Source organism: Dicentrarchus labrax, unplaced genomic scaffold, assembly GCF_905237075.1.
Source record: "Dicentrarchus labrax unplaced genomic scaffold, dlabrax2021, whole genome shotgun sequence".
Lineage (NCBI taxonomy): Eukaryota > Metazoa > Chordata > Actinopteri > Moronidae > Dicentrarchus > Dicentrarchus labrax.
This window is the reverse complement of record NW_026136703.1, coordinates 24,284,795-24,311,054: the sequence shown is the minus strand read 5'-3', so window position 1 is coordinate 24,311,054 and position 26,260 is coordinate 24,284,795. Positions and strand designations below refer to the sequence as shown.

Sequence of the window (26,260 nt, the reverse complement as noted above, 5' to 3'; positions counted from 1 at the left end):
TCGGACATCAGGACATGTAGGTGCTCAGCCACGGGAGCAGCATGCTTACAAAAATGATATTTTGATTGAATTAAGGATTTGCTGGTATAACCTGGTGCAGGCAGAAATGCAAAACCACCACAGTAATCTGATCCTTTCCTCGAGCAAAAATATCAATATTATAATGTAAAAATGCTCCATTACAAGTAAAGGTTCTGCATTTAAAGTTTGAAGTAAATGTGCGTATGGTAGAGTTATCTTACAAATATTCTTTATATCTAATACTGTGATCTTTTTCACACTCCTGCACAAACTCTACAACTTAAAACAATGGCTTTATTTATTTGTTTATTCATATTTTTTTTATTGTACTATTGTTGTGCGCCAACCAATTCAATGTATGTGACAAATCTACATGACAATAAACCTGATTCTGATTTTCTAGAATGGCCCAGTGTCATCCTTATATTATTTTATATATTACATTATTGGATATTTTTTTGTTATTATTACCTTTATAGCCTACTGTTGAGTAGTTTAATTCACAAGATATTTTTTAGAAGCAAATAAAAAAGGTTTTGTATGCAAAATATCAGTCTGCAAAAAGAGTAAAAAGAACAATATTAGCATTTGAAATGTAGATTATAAGAATCAAGTACCAGAAAGTTAAAAGTATTTGAGTAAATGTAGCACATATAGATACAGTTTGACCGCTACTGCTATATTACTGCTCTAACCAATCATCTCTCATGTATTGATCAGTAAGGGGCGTGGCTACCTGGACCAGGTGTATTAATTGGCTTTTCCCTGCTGCAGAGGGAGTGTTTAGATTTAGCTTCTAGACAGTTTTGGAAAACTTTGGCTACAAGAAAGATATAAGAAAGACCCAAGAATATGTTTTTATTAAGTGAAGTGAAGGAACAGACCGTGGGAATGACAGTAACTGCCCCTTTCAACAGGTGAGAGCAGGGAGCTAAAGAGCCACAGCTAAACATATTGGACCGGGCTCGACTGGCCTGTAAACAAACACTGTTATTGATATTACGTCGATTAATTATTTTCCGTTTATTTCTCCTCTCTCAAACGTCTCGCTGCTATTAGAGCTTATATAATTATACTCCAGGTATATCGTAAACCTTAGAATATAAAAATTGTATTTGTTTACAGGCCAGTCGAGCCCGGTCCAATATGGCGGCGACGTTGACGTAAGATCCGGCGTCCAATGCGTCGTTACGCTTAAATTAACGTTAACGTAATGCTAGTTTAGTTAGCTTAACGTTAGCTACGTTAACTAAACGCTAATTAGCGTTTGAAGATGACAGCAACAGTGAAGTTGACCATGGAGCAGGACTTCTTCTAAAGGTACGAATCAATATTTCTATTGTGTTGTTTGTTTTTAAGATATTTATGAATATTAGCTAATTATTGCCAGCCATCTGCAGGTGTAACATAACAACCATAGGTAACGTTAGCATTATTTGTGCAGTGATTGTCGGATGCTCAGTAACATTCAGATAGAGTTAGCTGCTGTGATTGTCCAGCTTTATACCTCTGTAATAATGAGCTGCTCCTGCTGCTGGTTTGGGGGTATTTGTTTGACATGTGTGGATGTTTTTAGTGACCACAAGGCAGAGCTACCCCACAGAGCATCAACAGACTGTTTGTGTCTGTGTTTCCCCTCAGCTGTGTTCACTTTTTACCTCTCATCAGTGTTTGTAGTGGGGTTGCTGACATCATGTGTGTTTGTGCTGTGATGTTGAGCTGTCGGAGAGGTGTGTGGACCCTAAAACATCCAGGTTTTATGATATAAGACGAAGAAGACATAAGTTTGGGGATGAAGTGCAGTTTCAGCCTTCCAGATGTGCAGTTTCAGCCTTCCAGATGTGTGAAGGAGGTGACACCTGAATATGTGAACAGTGAGCTGGTCGGTATGATGGTCTCAGACTTTGGTGCTGGTTGCTGTGTTTTACTATTGTGTTATGTATTAAGTCTTGTTTTGAGTATGAAAGTGAGGGATGTGTACTTATTGATGATTAAATCTGGTTTTTAATACATTAGCTAATGGTAAAAAAAAAAAAAACCTACAACAAGCAGATGCCTGTGAAGCTTAATGAAGTGAACGTCCCTCTACTTACCGTAGCTGTTCACAGTAATTTCACAATAAAACAATGAAATGAAAAGTTAAAACAATTAGCAACTAATTTGAAATTGTATGAATCATATTTTCATTAGTCTGTAATATTTGATAGAAAATTGTTTAGAGATTAATGAATGAAAGTAATTAGTGTTACTGCAGCTCTAAAATAAATAGACTGGTCTACAGGTGTTCGATAAGCTTCATTATAATGAATTAAGTCTATTTATTGATTATCAAAGTACTAATAGATACGTCTTCAGCCGATTCACTGTTTAATTGAGTAACTGTTTCAGCTTTATATGCAAGTCATTGCTTTAAAAATCGTTTTTGACTGCTTGATAAATATTTTATATGTATTATTATAAACATTTAATTTATAAAATATCATCTGATGGGGCGTCCTGGTGCTCTAAGGCTGGAGAAATAAATACATTAACTACTCTGTCGCCCACACATGATGGCTGCCTCATCGTTGTTTGTGTACATCCTCAGAAATGAATGTGACGTGTCCGTGGCCTGGTAGAACAGCGAGTATATCTCCGGCTTAATGATTAAAGCTCCTACCATATCACTGTAACATCCCCTTGTTGCCTGTCGTACCCCTCTCTTTCTCCATATTATCCTCTCTCTCTCTCTCTCTCTCTCTCTCTCTACACTGTCAAGCCTCAAACAAAGGCACAATTACCTCCTTTATAGAATGCTCTCTGTTATTTGGTAATTCTTGAATCCAGCAGTAAGAAGTTTCCTCCCCGCAGGGCGCAGTCGAGCTCAGGTGTAAATCTGCGAGTTTATAGCGCTGTCATCTCACTTTCTCCCGGAGCTTGTCAGTTTGTGAGCAGCTGCTGTCAAACCCTGAATCACAATCTGCTGTGCGTCGCAGTTGGCCAGAACAATCAGGAAGGTTTTCACAGCCGGCTGTGTTAACGCACGTGTGCAGTTAAGTGCTGTTTATTCCGCCCACATGCTGTGTTACAGTAAAGAAAAAGTCAATTAAAAGGAGAAACAGAAGGTTATCTTCAATAAATCTGCTGCAGCTAGGACACAATCCAAGATAATGTAGCAGTATGAGAAAGTCAATATGGATTTTATTTTCTCTCTATTGAGAAAGCATTAGTTGTGCATCATGTGAGGCCGTAAATCTATCTATCATAGAGATCTTATCTTGTTGTTGTACGCTGAAAGGAAAACCTGCACGACTTTCCCATCATGTCATCATCAGTGAAAATAACAGCTCTGTTGCAGCATCGCAGCGGGAGGAGAGGAAGCTGAGTGAGGCTGAGGATGTTAGACGAGGAAAGGTGTTAAAACATCCAGAGATTAGCACAGACTCAGACAGGGCTTCATCTCTTAATCCCCGTCCTCCCCTGGAACTCTGCGAGACAATGACAGGGATTTGGGAAGTAGCTGTACCTGGTGCGGTGTACGGAGAGCCTGACAGGGTGCAGATAATCATCACTTCCCCTCCTGACAGGAAGTCATCCCCCGTCGTCAGGAAGTTCTCGGATCAAGCCGGGGCAGCGTGTCTCTTTTTTTAAAGCGCGGCTGATGACGGTCGCGGGAATCGTGACATCCTCAGGAAGTCTTGAGAAACACGCGGTGCTCGGCTTCCTGTCGGCAGCACTGTGGAGGAGAGAGGGGAACAATAAACCGAAGGAAGAAGAGTTTGAAAAGGAAAGGAAGTGAACGTTTCACCTCTTGATTGTTCATTTGCTCTGTGTGTGAACGTCACGAGAAATCCTTCACTGGTCTCGTTTCTAACACCCGGGGCTTCTCCACAACAGCAACAAATATATAATATATAATGTAAAATATAACTGAGCAGTACAAGCACTTTATTTATTTATTATAAATAAATGATGATGAAAGATTCAAGGTCCACTTACTTCACCAGCAGATGGTCTTTTTTTCAATTTGACATCCTTGTACACAGACAGGGGCTACCAAGTTTCATACTTTACGTCACGTGATGACAACTGAGCCGTCTCCATGACAACAGGCTCCATCCGCTGATGAAAACTGTGAGATGCAGATGAAAGCTCTGGAATAAGATGGGAAGTAGACAAGATAGAAAAACTTTTTAAACTTTCCATGAATATGAAAATAAATAAATTTGGTTTCATATAAAATGATATAATATGAACAATACAACTGTCTCCCCTCAAGGGCCACCCAGGAGCTGTTTTGGCCCACATCTTCATCCCTGTATTTCTGGGCACTTTAGTTCATTGTTGTCAGTTGAAACAGCAGGTAGAGACTAAACAATCTCACCTCGAGATCCATCATCCATTAAACAATGGACTAATATCGTAGTGCAAGACTTCTAATACATCTTTGTCTGTATGCAACCTCATTTTTCAATTTGATTAAAAATATCCTGAAATGAGCTTGACGAATCTGGACTGGATGTAAAATCCCTTGCTTAAGCTTGTAATTTCTTGCAGTGCCCACACACACACACACACACACACACACACACACACACACACACACACACACTGACACACTAATTCAACGGGACAGACTGACTGAGTGAGAAGTCCTCTGAGGCGTGTGAGTGAGCAGGCCGGGTGACAGATGAATATGTCAGAGACGTCGCTCTGAAGACGCTGTCTGCTGCGGACTGCTGATTGTGGCGACGCTGAGATGTGCACAAGAAAAAAGACAAGATTGGTATTTTGTCAAGGAAGCCAGCGAGTCCAGCTCCATCAAGGTATTCATGGGTAGCACGTACCTGGGAGAGAGTCGGGGTTTATAAAGATACAACCTGAGCTCGTAACGTCGTGTTTGGTATAAAAACCAGCAGGAGACAAACGCTGAATAAAGTCTGGGTTTTATCTGCGAGGGGGGGGGGTCGAATGAGCTTTGTTTTCCGCCTGTAATGAAAGAGGATCCACACTAGAGCCTTTTAAAGCTTTCTCTCCAAATATGCATGAGATGAATATTTCATGTTTCACCAGGAGGGCAAGCAGGGAGCCGGGGGGGGTGTATGTAGCTGCAAATGGCTAAATGAGCCTCCCCCCTCCTCCCCTTTCTTCTTCTTCTTCCTGTGTCATCGTCTTAAATGCATCCACACCTCCACACTCCCTGAGGGACACAAGTTGTTGGACGCGACTTGATAGAGCTGTCACTTCACCTGCACCTCCTTGTCAAATCACCCTGTCACGCGCTACTTAGCGTCACGGCCGGCTAGAAAAGAGTCAGGAGTGGGGTCAAAGGTCATCACAGCTATTTCTGCTGAAGGACGGTGCAGACGTAGGTGCTGTATTACACTGAACAGAGACATGGAACAGGAGGGAGAGTAAATGTCGCTGTAAGCTGAACTGTTGTGGGTAGAGGTCAAAGGTCATTTTATCTGAAGAAGAATCGCCTGTGCAGTCAGCTCTGTTTTGCCGTTATAGCGGAGGAAAAGAGAGCCGACAGTTTTAGTGTCGCTGATACAGTTGTTAACATCATCTGAAGTTGTGAGTTGAGGTCAAAGGTCATTACGACGTGAGCACTGCAGTATTTTTTCTTTTATCTCCAGCGAGGACGGAGGGCGGGGTGAAAGCTCGAGGCTCGACGAGGGGGCGTTTTTACGGGGACAAAGTCAAAGGTTGTTTTCTGTAAAGGAACAAAAGGAGTTCATCTGTAGAAAAGTTGTTTTATTTTACATAAAAACATATTAAAGTTTCACAGAGGGAGAAATGTGGCAGCAGACTGCTGCTATAATCTGAGTGGTGTCCACGATGGAGAGGACGAAGGAGGACGAAGGAGGACGCTCTGAGCATCAGAAATAGACAACACCATGTGACTGCATATAAGAAATGCATTACTGTCCAAAATTGGTTATAAAGACATTGATAGTGGAAAGGATGTAAATTTTACAAGAGAAAGGTGTGTGTGTGTGTGTGTGTGTGTGTGTGTGTGTGTGTGTGTGTGTGTGTGTGTGTGTGTGTGTGTTTTAGTGTGGAAGACATGTATTGTATTGCCCATGTGTATAATGGAGAGTGTAGTGGTTGTTAACTCTGACTCACGAATGCTTAACTAGTGCTGAAACAATTAATTAATTAATCTCTTTGCTTGATAGAAAATTGTCCAAACAATTTATTTAATCAAGTAATCGTCAGGCCTCTTATGAAGAAAAAAGTATTTGCCGGCTGTATCCTCTCAAACACAGGGATTCACTGCTCTTCTCTCTTTGATATCCTTTTAAATGTGATATTTTCTGGTTTTGGACAAAACGAGCAATCGTAACAACTTTACCTTGGGTTCAACACGACAAGAGTGTACTTAAATCTGCTGAACTGTGCCTAAAATACACTCAAACATCTGAAATTGTACAGCATGATTTTGACAATACAGCTTTATCTCAAGGACCTCTTACTAGCTTGTTCTGGAGCTATTGATATCACACTTATCACACAGACTGCTACATCATATTTTTGTCTGTTCAATTTGCAATGTAACTTTAATTCTGAGCAACTCTAGGACGCAAGTAAGTGGATCTTGAGTTGATATGTTTGTGTTACCTGCAGCCCAAAATCAAGAATAAAGTGTCAGGCTCAACATGCATTTGAAAAAAAAAAAAAAAGTTTGCCTGATTTGTAGCTACGTATTTAGTACAAAGAACATCAGGTCTCTCCTACTGTATAGTGGAATTAACTTTATTTTGCCTTCTCTTACTGTGATAACCCATTGGCACATCCAGACATAAAATACTGTGCTTTTCTTCAAATCCAGTGGTATTTAACAGAGAATTTGCATCGAGAAAAGGAGAAATTATCACACCCCAATGGCTTCTCTCATTTTAATTGTGATAAAATAAACAAAAATAAAGACTCCAAGGTGAGGTTTGGGACCGAATCACTTAAGCTGAATATATTTTTCCTGTGTGTAACTAATAAAAGATTAAGATGCAGTCTGGATATGAGTCATGTTAGTTTATTCAGTTTAGAAAACATTTGCAACTTTCACTGATGAATCGTCTTGCACCTTTTTTCTTCCTCGCGTCTTCCCTGTAAAACGAACCTTAAATGAACTGAAAGGAAGCCAAAACACGCACCCCACACACACAAACTAGAGCACCCATAATTCCACAGTACCACGGTGACTGTGTGCAGAGGAGGCAGGCTTGACCCAGATGTCCCAAAGTGCCATTTACCAGGCGATAGCGCTGACAGACGGCCCACATGCTACGGCTAATTCTCAGCCATTAGTCTCCCACACATCCTCGCAGGCCGATGTGCTCATTTGGCACCCAGCGCTGTTTTATTTACGGAGCATTGTAGCCAGTAATTTGGCTTCCGAGCAACACTTCATCCTCTGAGCCGCCATCTGGACAATCATCTTTTACTACGAAAAACATTCACCTTAACAGTCAATCTTTTTTTATGAATTTACATATTTCATTTCTGACCTCAAGTGAAAGAAGTGACGCAATAAACTAATTTAAAGTTACTTTAAGGAAATTATTAAATAAGTCAGAGCTCTGTTTGTTTTGGTGTTTTCAATGTTTTTAGAATAAGGGAGACCTGGAAACAAGACTGTCTTAGCATGTTAGATACATTTTGCAGCACTGAGGCCTTTCACCTGAAGCTAAAGTCCTGGTTCCGACTTGAGGAGGGGTCCCAATGTCATTGAAGTGGGAAGAGAGTCTGTTTATCAGACTTTTCTCAATTTCTGATTTTTTTCTTGTGAAACACTGGATACTTTATCCTCCGAAGACTACTTCAAATCCTTCAAATGAAACTATTTTTTCTGGTTGACCTGCTGTTTTCCACAGTTAAGCCATAATATAGATGATAATGGTGATGCTGATAGAGTGGTTCGACTTTCCAAGGTCAATAATTAACCTCGCGGTTCGGTTGCGATTCTTTGGATCACGATTCGACGCGTGTGCAAGTCAACATTTCCAGCAATGAGGAGAAAGTTGAAACTATAGATGGAAAAGTTTTCAAAAGATTGTAGAAGAAGTTGTAGAATTGTAAAAGATTAGAATCATGATTCCTATATGAATCAGTCTCCCCACTCTTACTCCAGGGTCAGTGTCTGTTTCCCAAAGGCTTAAGAAACTGTAAACACACTATGCAGTCCAGTGTTTCCTCTAGGATGTTTTTTAGCAGTGGGGGCAGGCCTGTCCGAACAGTCCCCGTCCCCCCGTCCCATCACGCCAGCAAACGTTTTACGTATGAAACAGAACTGACACTTCGCCGCAACACAAACAAATATATTTACCGTTTTAAAGTTTCCAGATGTTTGATATCAGGACGTTGAGCTGAGAACTGACAAGTTGAACGCAGCGGTGACGTTTTTGGTGGAGCTGTTAGTTTAATAGCAAACGTTTTGACAATAAGCTACATCAACACAACAGTATGTGGAGGTAAACTGGACAGCCCCAATAACCTCTGAATAGTTCTACTTGTTGTTAAATTGCAATGTGAGCGGCAGCCAACAACGGTGCATTATGGCGGCAGGATCATTTAAAAGGCAACCGGGACTACATTGTGCATCTGCCCCATTTCTGATACTGTGGTGGCAGAAATTTAACAGCGGCAGGCCGCCGCTCCAAAATCAACATAGAGGAAAAGACTGCAGTCAAACCTATGTGGACCAGCCTGCCTATATACTCATTCATACTTTGTTCTGGGGCTGTTCTTCCTGTTTTTTGGCCCCTTGGCTCCATTGAAAAGAAATCTTAATACAATCTTTGAGACAGCAGTGTTGTTCCAACTTCGTGTCAACAGTTTAAGGAAGGACCTTTTCCTGTTTCAACATGACAATGCCTCTACTCACAGTCTGCTGTGGAATAACTCTCTGCACAAAGCCCTGACCTCAACCCCACCCAACACCTTTGGGATGAACTAGAATGGCGACTGCGAGCCGCTCCAAGATCAGTGTTCCTCACTAATTCTCTGGTGTCTGAATGAGAGCAAGTCCTGGCAGCCAGGCTGCAAACATTTTGTGGAAAGCTTGAAAACAAAAGAGGGGAGGCTGTTAGAGCAGCACACTTACAGCCATGCTTGTAGGAGGATGTTCAGTTATCACATATGGGTGTTATCATTGAGTGTGCCCATATTTAGTTTGGGTGTCCACTTACTTTTGGCCATATAGTGTGATCTTTTCTTCTCATTTCCTGACTTTTCAGTATGGTATGAGATCCTTCAGCCATCTTTGAGAGATATAATTCAGTCTGTTGTGGTTAAACTTGCTGATCTGTGTCACTAATGATTTGAGGGCCTTAGTTGTTTTGCTCCACTTAAAGTATTTCAGTGCGTGTCAGTGTCTTGACTATTTTCAGCTAGAGCGACACAATTCAAACCCCTCTAACTAGAGAAAAAACATTTTCAGGGGAAACTCTTGTGTCACAGTAAAAACAGGTTTCCTTACTCCTCCCTCACCCAGGAGGTTATCACAGTCAACCGGCTTAAAATAGAGCAAAGTCAAACTCGGCACCGTGACGCTTCAGGGAAACCAGGCGCTGTTTCAAAAACGCTGAATTTACACTGCCGGCTCAAATCTGCCTTTTCTGCATCTGTGTCACAGTTCGGATTTTGAAATGTTGTCCAAACAAATGGAAAAATCTCCATGTGGGTTTCCATATTTAGACGGCGGTGGCGGAGTAATGGAACAAGAGTTAAAGTTAGACTTTAAAGGCTGCGGCCTGATAAAGTAACAGCCAACTATCAGATTGGTGTTATCATGGGAAACCTATTTCTGTGCTTATTTCTTAATGCATTTTTTTGCACAGGTAGATGCAGTTAACAGTTAACCATTTTCCTGAATATACTGAACTGTACTACATCTGTAAATACAAATAATGTCTCTAACCCTATCCCTAAACCACCCCACTTACCACACCACCCCCACTGATGGCAAAGAAATAGTAATAACAAACACGAAACAGATGTGATTCTTCCCAACAGCTACAGGTTTATCCACACAAATACCCGTATAATACATACACGCAGGCAGGCAGACATTAATGCACCACTGCGTCCGTAGTAATCTACACATGTGGATGCATATATACATTTAGATTTACAGTCTATATACATACAGAGCAGAAAAATGAGTGAGACAAAAAAGAGTTGCAACTGGCTTTTTGTTATCTATTAATCTGCTTATTGTTTACTCGATTAATTGACAAATTGTTTAGTCAGTAAAATATAGTGAAATGGATTAGCATGTTTTTATTAGCTTTGCTTTAAATATGGCTAAAACAATGAATCTTGTTCAGTTAATCTTGTTTCAGCTTGGTGCTGTGTGTGGCTGAATCAAAAATGATTGATAGTCGTAGTATTAGGAGATTAAGTGTCCTGTAATTAAGGTGCTCCAATGTTAGGAAAATTCTTTCTATTTAAAAAAAAAAAAGATCAGTCATGTGACAAAGTCACATTTTTGCGTTGGTGGCGTTCTGCAAGTTAAGCTGCTCTCATTGGCTGCTCAGTTTCAACCCGTCTGTAGCAGGAAACAATGGCGGCTCGTCTGGTTGTACATATTCTCATATTACAGCTAATCAGTACACAGAAATATTTTGTTTGTGAAAAGATTTTAAGCAAGAAATAGGCACTGCGGTAGCACAATATTTATTCATATTTGATCAGGACTACCTAGTGTGATGAGTTGAGTGTGTTGAGACTCAGGGAGAATGACCTGTCAATCACAAGGTAGCCCGCCCAAAGGAACCCATTAGGTCGTTTACCTAAATGGGACCACATTACAAATGAACATCACTGTATAAGAAGTCGAAGCTATAGACGAGACCGAAACCATCAGGAAACGTTTACGTGCCAAAATCAAATTAAAAGTCCAATATCTCCATAAGACTAAATACATCAGATTTGTTTGCAGCCCAGGACGCCCGCAGGCCATATAGATTCATGAAGCTCTGTCCATTATATGTACTGTCAATGAGTTTGCCATAGTTAACCATGGTTATTAGAATATGCGTCCTATACAGTTGTTTTACTGTTTGTCTTAAAGTGAAATTAAAGATCAACAGTTTTGTTATTTTGTGTGGAATCAAAAACTCAGTGTCACAAGATTTACACATTTTGACCCCAGGGCTTACAGAAACAGAAAAGTGAGATTTTTGGATTTGGTCCTGTGGTGTAAATCCGTCTGCAGGGGCCCTCAGCCCGGTGAGCCGCCGTGCTGTCAGAAATCACCGCTAATTACCGTCAAGGTAAATCCCCCCGTAGAAACAGCTTAAATCAATTAGCCCACACTCCGGACGGCTGGGCTCAATCCTCGCCGCCTTTCTCACGATCCTGCAGAACTGTGGGAAGCCAGTCTGATCGCCTGCAGCCCCCACCTCCCCCCCGAGGCCTCATTTCTCCCCTCCTTCCTCCCCTCCTTCCTCCCCTCCTTTTTCATCCCTCCATCCTCACTGGCTCTGGCAGACGTCCACTGCCAATCCAAACGCTAAACAAACAGTCAAACTACTGCTGAAGGAGATTTCACTGGTCACACTCATTCATATACAGTGAGACCCTTTCACTGCGGCCATCTTGGCAATTTCTACTCAGGATTTAGTGACTTTTCACACTCCAGCAACTTAATTTCTCCAAAGTGAACAATGACAAACTGGGGGCCGAACATAATATTAGTTTGCTAATATATCAGGCAGATATTAGCTGATGGCAAAACACTGGATCTCAGCCAAGTCACCCACTGCTGATAATGATGGACTATCTGCCCTGACAACAGCTACATAAAAAGCGGTTAGTACAACATGTAATGAGAATTTATCTTCTTTATGCATTTATCTTTTTTTAAATTTATATGTCTAATTATGTCTTTTTGCCAAGTCATTAAGTCATGACTCAGCTGAAGTCACTCTGTCTTTATGGGTGCTGGTGATCATTAGCGTGGATCTGTGTCCCGTCCTTTCCACACATTTTTGGCTTGAAAATTATGTTGAATTAAATGTTGTCTAAAACACTGTATGAGCATTGTTTGTGTAGAGATATCAATATCCACATCAGTCAAAGCCAAGCAACAAATCACACCATTAAGACCAGCTGTTTTTTGTCCCAATTGTTTCATCTGTGTAGCTTGGGGTTGAAAATCTGATTATGGATCAGGTTTTTATATATACATTTGTTGTAATTTCGTTTTAAACACATGGTTTTAAAAAAGTATGGAAGTACTGATCCGATACAAGCGTGTTAAAGAGTGTATAAAGTTAAATTTACCTAACGGCTGTATACTACTTATCCTGTATAAATGCTACTGTACACTTCACCGTTTTACTGGTGGGATTTTCCAGTGTATTGCCGTATTGCTAACATTTAGCTCTTTGTAACGTTACCGGAAATAAACTGTCACTCTGATTGGCTAGTACTCGTTGCCTTGGTTGGTTTGGGTTGGTTAGGTTTAGGCATGAGGAGTGAGATTGGTTGGGGCAATAACATCAGGGTAAGCCAATCAGTCACATAGGATCGTACATGCTGATTCCCGATCCAGCATTTTAGGTCGTATCGGAGGCATTCCTGATACTGCTAACATATAATCCTATTTGGTTTACATGTTACACAGGTTCCTTGCACCAAAAAGCCTGAAACAAACATCAGCTTTTCTAACATTATAGAAGCCAATACACTGACAGAAAACATTAACCTTTTATAACTTAAGGGAAAAAAGAGCATACAACACATGAGCACACTACATCCGAGGGCTACAATGCCTGATGAAGGTTGTGTACGTCTGACAACATCTGCTCCAACGCTGATGTTGTAGTTAGTTCATCAGTTAAGTGAAGGGAGCCCTGCTGCAGTGGAAGTACTGTATCTAATGTCGACTGCAATAATAGTCCAATCCAAAGAGGGCTTATCACAGTTTACCACGTAGTGTGTCGACAACGGTTGTAGCAAGTAATTACAGAGTGTGTGTGTAAGTATCCTATTTGGACAGTGACATACAGTATTATCTGTTGTATGGCTCTCTAATCAAACTGGGACTGACTTTCAGCTTTAATTTGTGGGTTTTTTTACATCCATACTTGGCAAACAGTGTACGAATCCTAGCCAGTTTCATACAATCCCCCCATTTTGTCCACAGTGCAACTGGTTAATGCTACATTTTCTACCCAGTATGTATGTTAATATCTTCAAATTAAAGCTGGGAATCAACACTTGGACCTCAAAGTCATTGTGTAAGTGAGTGTGCCTTAGCAGAGAACCAATACAATGGGGGAAAATGGTCAAATGTTTATGGCAAATTAGCATGCGACATTGGCTGCAAAATTTAACAGTATTTATATTTATAGTCCATATTATTCAAGCTTCCAAGCAATGTATAGCAGGAGCTTGTAGCAGGACTCCCACACCCTTCAGTCATGGCTAAATCAAAGGTCAGGGTCAGTTTAAGGTCTATATCCTCCTCCAGATTTAGCTCAGCAGCTAAAACCCTTACCGGTGCCAGGGATTTAACCAGCAACTTTTAGGGTTAAAATTAGAGATTAAACTTTGCTGATCCATGTGGAGAAAGGAGTTGTTGCAGCAGCAGAATAACGGGATTCAGCAGGGAAGAAGAAACTAGAATAGCAGCACACAAATAGAATGTAAAATAAGCAGGGAAACAGAATACAAAAGATTGGAGGGTTATGTAAACACATTCTGCTGAGACTTTCAGTATGTTAACTAGGCTGGGAACGAATATGGACTTCTAATATTTATGGATTTACCTACAGATGTTCCCACTCAGCCCTCCCTGTCCTGAGCAAATGAGCAGTGAAGGAGGAAAATAAAGCTCGAGGGCATGTTGGCAGGGATAGTGAGCCCTGTGTTTTTGGTTATTAGTCAGCCTCTCTTCCTCTGGGTCAAACTAAATCCGTAAACCACTGGAATGGCACTGCCCTTGTTAGCACAGATTTAGAAGCATAAGCCCTTGTTAAGCATCAAAAATGAAAGTGAAAGACACCAATCACCCTCCTCCCTAAATTATTGTAAGTAAATGTAACTGACCAGTTACAGATGAGAACACTGGGAAGGGAATAAAGTATGCTTTTTTTATTTTTTAAAGAAGAATCAAGTCATGCTGTTTTTTTTTTTTTAAGGTTTTTATAAAAGATGCTTCTGATGCTGCATAAAGTCTGTAGTTGTACTTGAGGAATTTTAATTTAGTTTGTCAATTCTGCTAGATGCTGAATCTTAACTGTGCTGCAAAAAAAATATTGATCATATTGATAATATTGATCGCGTTACAGTTGCTCAAGTTTCTAAGCAGAAAGAATTATAAGAAAATATATATGTAAATTATACTGCAGTATACAACAACAATATATAAAAAATAGAATATAAAACATATGTAGACTACAATATATAAAAGCATTGGAATAAATAAATAAATAAATACTAATGATGCTGAGAATTGGATCTATGAATAAGTGTGCTAATGAAAAACAAGAATAACAGTGTACAGTATAGTTGCAGTAAGAATTACACCAGCTTACTGAACGTTCAGCAGAGTAATCAGAGTTTGTTTTAGAAAGGTCATTTCTGGTCATTTCTGGTCATTTTGGAGGCTGATGCTAAGTTGTGTTGTGTTTATACTGAGAGGTGTATCTCATCTTTACCCACACGGGTTGGACAAAATATTTTGGGAGTGTAGACTGAGTGTAAAAATGATCACATGACCAGACGAGCATCAGTTATCCGAGCATGAAGTTCCCGCTGTCAGAGCCAGAATGTTTGTTGGGAAACATTGTTGGGGTCGGTGAGTTTCTCCTCCCAGGCATGACTGCCTGTGTTGTCTCTGCGTGAACTCTCCCGTACCGGAGCTACTGGTTCAAACACAAGACACACTTGGCACACAGGATGTTTACAGGCATCCTGTCTGGAAGCTAATTTTCACCTCTTGTTAAAAATGTTTCTGCTATTCTCGTATTTTCCTACACATTTTGCCAGTGTGTATTTTCACCCCCAGGGGCAGAAAACACTGCAGCTTCCCCTTCGTCCAGACAGACAGCGTGGGAGGGGAGTGAGGGGAGCGAGGGGAGTGAGGAGAGCAGGGGATGTGGTGTGGGCGTTGGGTTTACCAGTCTGGGGGTCCCATCTGCAGGGAGATAAATTGTTAGCTATCTATCCATCAGAGCCCCTGGCATGTTCTATCTATGGCAACACAACAGACACTTCAGAAATCCAGGCTGATCCTCTCCTCTCGCCTCAGAAGGCTATGGGGGGGAGGAGGAGGAGGAGGAGGAGGAGGAGGAGACCTGTGTCCCGGCTCTCCGAAGCTCCATAAATATCAAATATGTGGGCAGCTCGTAGGGAATCATCCAGCCTCCAAATAGAAAAATAATATCTGTTTCCTTTCAGCCTGCTTGTTGCTCTGTCTGTTGTATCTCTATTCTCTGATTTTACATCGAACTCTTTCCATCAGACATTCTCCAGACTTGTGTCACGTTTTCTGACTGAAGCCTCCTTTTGGTTACTGATTCTTCTTTTCCCTCCACTTGTGTTGGCTAACAGGTTTAAAAAGCAGGTTGTCAGAGATATTGTGAACAGACTTGCAGAAATGCCATTTCTGCAGGGGGGGCCCTCCAAATGCTTTTGTTTATTTATTGAGACAAAATATACGGGCCCTTGAGACTAAAGTGAGCTCTCAGTCTCTCTGCCCTCCATCTTCCCTCCACCCCGTCCAGCCTCAGCAGCTGTGCATACAGAGAATAACATTCAGCCGGCCAAATCCATTCTGCTCTAATTAATGAGAGAATCAGGCAGAGTACCTGAGTGTTAGCAGTTCCCCACAGCTCATTATTATTATTATTATTATTATTATTATTATTATTAATAACAACAGCAATAACAGAGTACGTGTTTGCTGTGGCTCAGAGGAAGAGCAGCTCGTCCCCTAATCTGATCCCCGGCTCCTGGTGCCACATGTCGAAGTATCCTTGAGCAAGATTCTGAACCCCGAATTTCTCCTGATGCCATGTATTGGTGAATACATGGCAATGTGTATAAATGAGTTAGTTTCTGTTCGATGGGCTTTACCATCACTGAGTGAATGTGTGTGAAAGGGTGAATGTGGCATGTAGTGTAAAAGCGCTTTGAGTGGTCGGAAGACTAGAAAGGCACTATACAAGTACAGGTCCATTTACCATTTATGCCATATTTAGCTTGTGTGTTTGCTGTTCACTATAATCAAACATTCAAATGCCGTTTTTACCCAAATCAGATTGGCCAGTTTTCCATCCACAAGCAGTGCACATTTTAACCAATTCTATTGTGAAAATTGGCCAAACAATGCATATTAATGCATGTTTCCACCCACTGCCATTATGTGAATGTTAGAGATTGAGAAGTCGGTGGCTCAGTCGGGTATTATTAACCCACTGTTGAAGAAAAGGGTGCAACACGATAACGCCAGTCAAGCCTTCAATGGTGTGAAACAGTGTGTGTAAAACATGAATGGAAATATGGCATTAATGTACTAGTTTGATGAAGATTATATTCTCCTCATTGTACATGTACAATACTTTATGATTTATTGTAGTAGATTTGTTAAAGTATTTTTCCTTTGCGCTTTGTCTCATTTAGCGTTTATCGATGCTCCAACTTTTCCACCTCAGCCGAGCAGAAAGACTTTTGTGATATTTCAACGTTTGATATGTAACGGTTTGCACATTACCATTATAGGATGATAACATTTAGCAAGGTAGTGTAGGGGCGACATGAATGTAGCCATGGCAATCGTATAGCTGTCGTGTTGTTTTCGCTCTTGGCCGAGCTGTTGGACTGACGGACCGACTGACTGACAGTGCCATGCCCAGAGCTAACTGTTAGCTTGGCCAAAAAAATCAGTCAATAGGCCAATATTGTTTGTTTACAGTGATTATACTGATGCTGGAACTTTAATATGGGGCGGGAATATAACTGCAATCAGAAACCGTCTCTGCTTGGCGCTAACCTTTGTTTACAACATATTGCTGCAATGCCAGTGACGGAGGCTTTGTCTGTTGTACTGTAAATGGACTCATTATGCAGAGTCAGTTGTGCTAACTGTATGTAAAGTCAACATGATCAAGTTCCTCTGCTTTCACTGTACACGTGATAGAAGAAAACAAGTGATTGTGATTCTGACGGGCAGACAGACAGAAAATGTGACAGTCTGACTGAAGGATGGAGAGACAGAATAAGGCCAGGGCACATAGAGCCAGCATCATTCAGATCACATCAGCAGCTCAAAGGATAAAGAGGCAAACAGGTACACGGGCGGGGTGATGGAGTGATTCAGTAGAGACATAAAGAGTCTATTGAGGTGAAGAAGTTGACAGGATGACCTGTTGAGAAAGAACGTCCTCTACACAGATCATAATGTGTAACTAATCTTCCAAATTGTCCTGTCAGATAAAGTCAATAAAGGCAGCGTATCCCAGAGACAGACAGAGTGAGAGGCTGCTGGTTCCAGTCTCACCACACCAACAGGTCTGTGTTTCGGTGCGTCTGTGTAGACATTTAACGCGCAAATTCCAAACTTGTTGTAACATGGCCATTACAAATGTACTTGTAAGAAATGGAAAAATGGCACTGAATGTGATGACAGTTTGCACGCTGGTGGTCCCAAATGGCAGCAAGAGAACTGTGTGAATACTGAACGCTTCATTTCCCAGAAATTAGGAGCGATTACAGAAAAAACAACACTCTCAGACTTGCTCGTTTTTCTCAGGGTCCAGCGAGATGGTGAAGAGTTTCAGCCATTGTCGGTTTCTCTGGATGGTAGACTTCATACTTGTGCTGCACCCAATTACAAGTCAGAACTCAGAACTTACTGGTAGGAGAAATAAATAAAACAAAACAGACGTATATTTTGGAGTTCCTTGTCGGGTTGTCTGGTAGGTTTTCTCAAACCTCAAGTCAACGAGCATTGTGTTAGTTCAGCCCTGAAGTTGTGCTTGCATCAGAATCAGCTCTGTCTTTTCTTTTACCGATGCCACAACCTCGAGTATCGGCCGATACCGTCTTTATTCTCTCATAAACAAACTGTTAATAATACATTTGTATGGATGCACTTTGGTTAGCCATCTAAAGAAACATCATGCTCAAACTGTGAAACAAATCTTCTGCTCCCACGAAGGAAGAAATGCATAGCTCAAATGGAATTCTTTATGGAATAGTTTAGGCTAGGACCGATAAATCCTATTTACATCGTAATCGCGATATAAGCCTGCGCAATGAACACATCGCAAAAGACTGAAGCGCATCCTGAATCACAAGAAGTGGCTCACATGATCAACTAACAGCATACAGCTAGGCCAGTAATATCCAATCATATTCATACAGACGTAGAAGTTGGGCTGTAACAGTTATTTTCGCCATCAATATATTGTTTTGTCTTTAATGACTAAAACTTCCTGTTCCCAAAGGTCCTCAAATACTTTGTGTGGTTCAACCAACAGTCCAAAACCTGAAGTTATTAAGTTTTCAACACATAAACAAGAGAAATGCAGCAGATTTGAGAAGCTGGTATTAGCATATCTGGTGATTGTTGACTGATTGTTTCAGCACTGCTCAGTTCCTCTGTTGTTCTGTGTGAAATGAACATGGCTGCCCACAGAGACAGGCTTTTACAAGAGTTTGCTTTTTTTTTTTTTTTTTTTTAATCTTTTCATAAATTATAAACAATTAAAAGTTTCTGATTGTGGTGAGAAGCTAAACAGACATTCATGTTTGATCCCCTTAAAGCCTTTAATGTACCGTGAAGCTGCCAGTGTTTCCCACCTTTAACACAGGATTTCCTTCTTTTCATCACATCCTGCCCAATTAAGCTCAATTACTAGAGTACTAAAGCCAATAATTGTGCTGTTGTTCTTTTTAAAAACATCAAAATCTTTGCTATTTCAGCTCCACAGTAATATCTCAGTGATATCTGATGCCATTCACATTCCATAACACACTGCTGACAGTCAGTGAACAGAGAGTTAATTTGGTTGCACTAATCTCTTGTTATGCTTGTTGGAAATACACAAATATTAATCATTCCTATTTTCCAGACGGTTAACAGTAAAGACGGCTAATTGGGTCAAAGTCAACACAGATTGATCACGACAGGCTGACAGAACGGGAAAGCAGATGTTTAGATTTGGTTAAGTGATTATCTGAAAATCCCAGTTTTGGATGGAAAGCTCTGCATGGGTGTGCACCTCATCAACGTGTTTTTATTTCCTCCCCTTTGTTCTGTGTATCTGAGGGCTCGATAAACAGACAGACTGTCAGACAGACAGACCGATAACACCCGTCATAAAGACAAGCAGATGGAGTCAGACGTAAACACGCAGACTGCAGCTCGCATCTTCTGATTCTGGCAGATTGCCTCTCTTCTGATTCACAATTCTCACATCTGATTCTCCTTTACTCTGTTCCTTCTTTAACCAGGTCTTCTCTCTTGAACTACGTAGGTCTGGATTCAACACAAATGTTCAGGGAAGATAATCCCGCGCTACAATCTGCAAAATTATCAATTTCATTTGCTTTTTCCCACCAAAATGTTGTTATGCCAGGCAGTATTTCTTGAGTCATCTGTCCTGATCTAGCCTGATAATTGGCCCAATTTTAGATAGTTTTTTACCTCATTTATCATGTGTTCACGTCATCTGTTTTCTTTTTGGGCAGGGCTTGTTATTTTTCCCTAACCGATCAGCAGCGACGGTCTTATCCATCCAACACAGAATGTGCAGTAACAGTGGTGGTCAGGAGTTAAACTACCGTTTTACTTTAATGATGGATGGCTTTAGTTGGTAATAGTTGATAATTAATGTTGTTCAGACTTGTTGACAGAAGAAGGGAAATGCCTTGTATCAGCGTTCATATGACACACAGTAAGTTGTTCTCCAGTCACTAGTGCACGACAACGGTTAACAGAGGAGGTTAACATCACTTCTCCTACCTGAGGTCACTGGAAACGACCAATCCTTTCTCTCTATTCTTAGACAGTTTCCACAAATATGTTTGTTTTAACTTCTTATAAATTAATTCCTAAACCAAAATATTAGAAGAATTAAAGTTCAACTTGTTATTTCTTAGAACTTTAAACAACGTGTAGTAGACGTTTTATGGCTCTGTCTTCGGATGATGATGATGATTATGATGATGATATCCACATCCTTCATGGTCCCCAGCTCTGATTGGCTCTGTTTCTCCAGCACGGACACCAGGGGCTCGTTCACTCTGAGAATGGTGTGCACTCTTTAGCTACGGTTTCCGAGTTGAACAACATTTCCTCCTGATATGGTGTGCAATGAGTTTGAAGACACGTTTTCTGTCATTTGATGGGTGGGTCAGAGGTGTTACCCAATCGGCAACAACATGTATACAACCACAGCCACATCGAAGGCACCACCGTTCGTGTTTAAATAAAGATCCATTTGGATCACTAAAAGACCTGGAACCAGGAGATACATCCTTGTGCTACACACAAATATTTCTACTATTTAATTTGTTGTTTATTTATTTGAATTGAGCAGGTTTTTTAAGCTCTTGCAGTCTTGAGGTGCCAGCTGCTCCTCTGTAGCAGTGACCTCCATCCTTGCAGGACCTTGCAGGGAAAATTTCACCACTTGAGCAATAAGTTGTGGATCACTGGTATTAATGAACATCACAATATTGCAGATATTTTGTCATTTGGTGCTATGAGGTAGCGCAATGTTTTCTTTTCCATTTTTAGCTCTTTCATTCCTTTCCACAGTCATTTGGGTGTTGGAGGTGGTTAGGGTTTTGCAGTAATTCTGTGCTGGCACCGGTGTTAGTATATTGTTTGATTGTTGACCGACATTTGTGATGCATTAAATAAAACTCAAACTAAAAAAAACCCATTTGATCACAAAATGTTCAGTATTTTTAATCTCTACATGCAGAGAAATCACTGTTCTCCCTCCCTCCTTCCTCTCTGCCTCCAGTTTCCTTTCATCACTTTTCCTTTCTTTCTTCCCTCCTCTGTGTCTCCATCTCGCTCTCCCTCCCTCTCGATCTCTTCCAGCCAAGTCTGCCAACTCTCATGCAGATCTGAGCTTGGACAGATGGTCCCGAGCAAAAAGTGTTTACTTGCACACAGCTCCTAACAAAACGAGCAGATGCCTGCAGAGCCGCCGCTCCCCTCCAATCACCATGATACCGAAACGGGCCCGACAGGAGGAGGAGACGGCAAAGAAACCAACAGGAAGACGAGGGGAGATAGTTTAGTGCCTGAATAGAGGAAGGAGTTTTAGTTTTCCCCCTAAAAAATGACACACTCACACTTCATTACACACTCACAGTCTGTAGCAAACCTGGCTTCATTTAGTTTCTGTTGGCTTTTCACCTGAGTCTGTTTGTCATCTTGATTTTCTATCCCCTCTGCCTTTTTCTTTTCTTGAAGTGAGATGTTTTTTATGCCTCTCGGGCTTTCTGGGTCTCACAGGCACAATAGTTTGTCTTTCCTTTCTCTCAGTTTGTCTGCATGTGCAGATATATTCAGGATATAAATGCAGAATGTATTTCCTAAGTGAAATAAAATGAGTTTTCTGAGGATAATCTGTATTCAGAACTCAATTAAAAACTCTACAAACAAAAATCACGCCCAGACTTCAAAAGCACATAGCAGGACGCACTGATGTGTTTGCAGATCAAAAGATGTCTAGACGTCAGTGTTGAATTGGGCTAAATTTGGATAAAAACTTAGTTTTAATTAGCTGAATGGAACGCACCCATAGTCACTAAAATGTTGGTTATGTGTAACCCAGATGCCGTTCCCAGTTGGATAGTTTAGGAATCACAGTTTACAAAACATTTCATAGATCTGTATGATTAGCGATGTTACTTCATAGCGCAGCTCTAAGGCGTCCGTCAGTGCTGAGGCTCTGTATCCAGGTTTGTACTGTGCTGTATTAGGGTTTCCTAGAAACTGATTAGCAGAGGTGGTAAGCTAGTCAGTGGATGTGCTCTTTATTTCAGGTGAGCTGGGAAACCCGGAATATTAAGGGAACGGCATGACTGATGACGAATGAGGCCTTGTGTACTGCAGGAGTTCTGATGGTTTTGCCTTTAGTTTTGGGTTGTTGATACCAGGTTCCCCTGTGGGGTGGAGGAGGTAGAGCAGGTCGTCCACTAATCAATAGGTTATAGGTTCGATCCCCGGCTCCTCCCACTGCATGTCGAAGTGTGCTTGAGCAAAATACTGAACCCTAAATTACTCCCGATGCTGATAAATGTGTGTGAATGTGACATGTAGTGTAAAGCCAAAGACAAGAATGCTGCTATGTAAGTGCAGTCCATTTACTATCGTACATTACCCCGCTGAAACCTACACAGTATCGACCCACTTCATTTCTGTCTGTCTTGTTTTCTTGCTATTTTGCTCAGCATATTCTCTCACTCATTACTAATAGCTAATCATGTTTAGCAGGTTAGCGTACCTAAATGAGGCTGATGGAGATGTTACCATTTAGGTATTCATGAGGGGAGGTTTTGACCTGTTGGTGGCGCTAGATGAGAAGTCGGCAGGATCAGAGGATGCTCTGGGGACAATGAAGGTCTGAATCAGAAGTTGTTGGATATTGGACTAAAATGTGAAAGTAAAAAGAGGTCAAAATTGTGTCAAGATGTTTAAAATTAGCAGCTAATACAATAACTGATAATTACCTTCTTTTCACAGCCAATACCGATAAAATAATAATATAATAATTAATATATATATGATAAGTTTATAGCCTGTAGTTTTTACAAATCTGAGGGTAAGAAAGGTTGAGACATAGTGAGCAAAGATGGATGATTTAATATTCAAGAACTCTGTTCTAACAAAGACTAACTGACATCACTGTTGACACAACAACAACAACAACAACAACAACAACAACAACAACAACAACAACAACAACAGTTCTGACTCGGATTTATTTTTCTATAAAGTTTATTAAAAAAACTTCACAAACATACTTTTGCTTCCATAGAACATAAAGTCTATCAATTGATGATTATTTATATCAACCAATAATTTATTGGCTGTAATGTAATTATCCCAACAAAATAATATCAATTTCTCCTTATTGGACGATCATTAATTTGTTTAAATAATTATCATGCATCCCTAGTTTAAAGAACAGGAAATGTATCAATGATATAAGTATTTAAAATGATGATGTTGAGCTAACAGATGGACTGACACCCTCTCTGCAGTCGCACCTCTAGGATAGCATAGGGTTAGTCAGATGTACTCTCATCCCCTCCAGTGTTTCTGCTTTAAATTGAATTCAAGCTTTTATTGCTGTACTAGTTGGAGCGTCAGTTTGTGCTGGAAAGCTGCGAGCGTACAGAGATAGTGAAGCTCTGCAGTTTGAAAACCTGAAAACAAGCTAAATAATCTTTTAATGATCTAATGAACAATTCACCTTGCTGTCTCTGGTTGGAAAACAATACTCATCCGTCTCTCTGTTGTCCCTATCACTTAATCCGCTCCCTCACAGACAACCGTGTGCCCAGCTCCCAGCACACTTTGCTGCAGCGATCCTAACCAGTTCCTCTCTGTAATCATGTTGATTGGCACCCACGGCAGCGCCTTTGATTAACGCTTCAAATCCTCATTAGTGATGCAGGAGTCGCACGTTCAAAACGCAAACATTCAAATTCAATCGTGAGTGGAACGCGACCCCCCCACCCCCACTACACGCCACACACACACACACACACACACACACACACACACACACACACACACACACACACACACACACACACAGACAGCCACCCCACCAATTACTCCAATCTGAATGTTGGTGTGGGACTCAACGTAGAAGTGGCTTTAATGAACCGCTAAAAATAGATTTCATTTTTGGTTGGCGTGGAGGGATTAATTTGCTCCAGAGAGCGGTGAGAAAGAGTCTAGATCAGAACGTCCTTGAGAAAACGTCCACACCTACAAGTTTATGAAAATGCTTGCGGGGCGGAATCGAACTGCTTATAGATTATTGTGTCTGCTCTTTGCTCTGTTATCGATTCTTTACTAAGAAGCTTTATCGCGGACATGAAATCTGTTTGGCAACTTTTGAGTCATCGACTGACACGGATGGAAGGATTCTGACCACATTTTTTGAAAGCATCCACCAGATGTTTGATTGTGAAATGATCCAGTTTCTCCCCTGCAGCACATTCCTTTATATGTTATCTGGGGCTGTAAACTATAGTAATAATGACATCAAATTAGCCTTTCAAAAGCAGAGTCAGTTGATTTTTTCCCTTCTGTTGTTGCCTTGAGAAGCACCTAGTGGCTATCCAATTCCCTCCGCTCGCCTAATTTACGGAGCAGACTTTGTGCAGAATATTCATTAGCAGCCATAAATATCTTCTTTCTGAATATTCATGACTGCAGGGAAAACACGAGGAAAAAAAGACAAGACAAAACATGGCAGACGGAGGTATAAGTCTATTTTTCTCTGGAACAAGAGAGCTTCAGTACTCCCTGCGTGATTATCCCCGCTGCATAATCTACATGTGAGAGTCATTAGTGAGGGACGTTGCATCAAAATGTAAAATAACTTTCAATAAACAGGGATGGTACATAATATATAGGACACCTCAGACAGTCCAAGTAAAGAGTATTACCTATAGTAATACTGTATTATACTAGATAAGTAAATAAACACATTTTGATTGATTTATAACCAAAAATAGGACCAGGAAAGGTCTCACGGAGTTCACGTAGATCAGAGAACCATTTCCTGATTATTTAATCTTTGTTTATACTAAACTACATCTAGTGTCACATAAAGGGCAGTACTTTAGGGTAATTTCCTTTATTCATTTATCCAGTGATTTATTTTGTAGTGATTTATTTATCTTTTTTCTGTAAAACATCAGAATATAAATAAAACATTTCCAGTATCATTTCCAATCAAATAGTTCTGTTGTGTTAGGTTACTCTTACAAAACATCCATGATTCATTGTTCCAGGAAGAAAGACTGGTTGTATTTTTAAAGAATCTAGTAAGATTGGTTGGTTGATGGGATGGGTTATTCCCAGGCTGGCTGTTTGGTGCTAATCAATTTTACACAACACTGCCAGGAAACTGAATTCCTGCACTTTGACCATTTCTTTTTCACACGTAGCAACATTGTTACCTGCGGCTGGAGGATTAACCCTAAAACTAACCAAGCCTGAGGCGGTAGCCACTTAGCAACACACTAAAGCAAAGTTCAGCAGGACAAACAGTTAACAGTAAAACAACTTAAAATGAGGCAACTTCCAAGTTTGCAGTCAGGTCATAGACCACAGGTCACGTTATTGATCACTGAGCTTGAACCTTGGTTACCAGCCAAATATTAGCCCTCGTTACTCCGTTCCAGTCCATAGTAAAACACACACACACACACACACACACACACACACACACAGATGCCGTCACAAATAAACTCTATCCACTCCGCTCTGTCCGCTGAAGCTGGGGCCAATATTTGACACGGTGGCAGCGTCCAGGTTGCCAGTTAAAGTTAGTAAAAACGGGGGCGTTTTGACTTCCTAACTCATAGGTCTTATCATCTGAGTAAATATATTTAAATATTAATTTCATACATAATTAATGTTATACCTAGAGGTCTATACCTTGACCTCTAGACCAGCAGATGTCAGCCATAGTTCGCTCACTAGTTGCTGATCACTAGTTGCTGAATATTTGTGTGTGTTGCTGTATAAACCTTGACATACTCTAATGTTGCTTCTGATTTTATTCCATCTCTTTTACACATCCATTCAGAGCCATGTGACTGTAGCTGTTGCTCTGTATTTCTGGCATGTGCTCTATGGATTTAAACTGTACTTGAACATTCACCGACTAAGCAGAGGCGACACTCCTCCAGTATCATCAGTAAATGTACAGCAAGCAGCAGAGTTATTTGTTAACAGGCTGAGCAGGTCTCAGCATCATTTCTCTGCAAGCTGCCGTTGTCAATTAAGTGAGCGGAAAGTGCTGAGCGCAGGTCTGGAGGAGGGAGATATCAAAACAACAGCCTGTAATGAGAACCCTCTCCACGGGACCGCCACCCAATCAGAGGGCTCCCCATGTAGATATCAAAATGATGTCAACCAGGCTCGGTCTGCACCAAGGGGCTGAGGCACGGCTTAAAAACTTACCTGTGTTTCCCATGATGAAACAGATCCAGTTCCCTGCATCAGGCCAGTCAGACTGTTTCATCAGCA

General features: G+C 40.8%; 1 long non-coding RNA gene across 1 annotated transcript; it reads right to left on the bottom strand.

The window, feature by feature from the left end:
* LOC127356288 (uncharacterized) lies at nt 1-26,260 on the bottom strand. The gene is made up of 3 exons (XR_007881964.1): nt 26,195-26,260; nt 4,000-4,154; nt 1-3,736 (listed from the first exon to the last, which is right to left on the bottom strand). It is a non-coding gene; the product is annotated as an uncharacterized LOC127356288 (long non-coding RNA).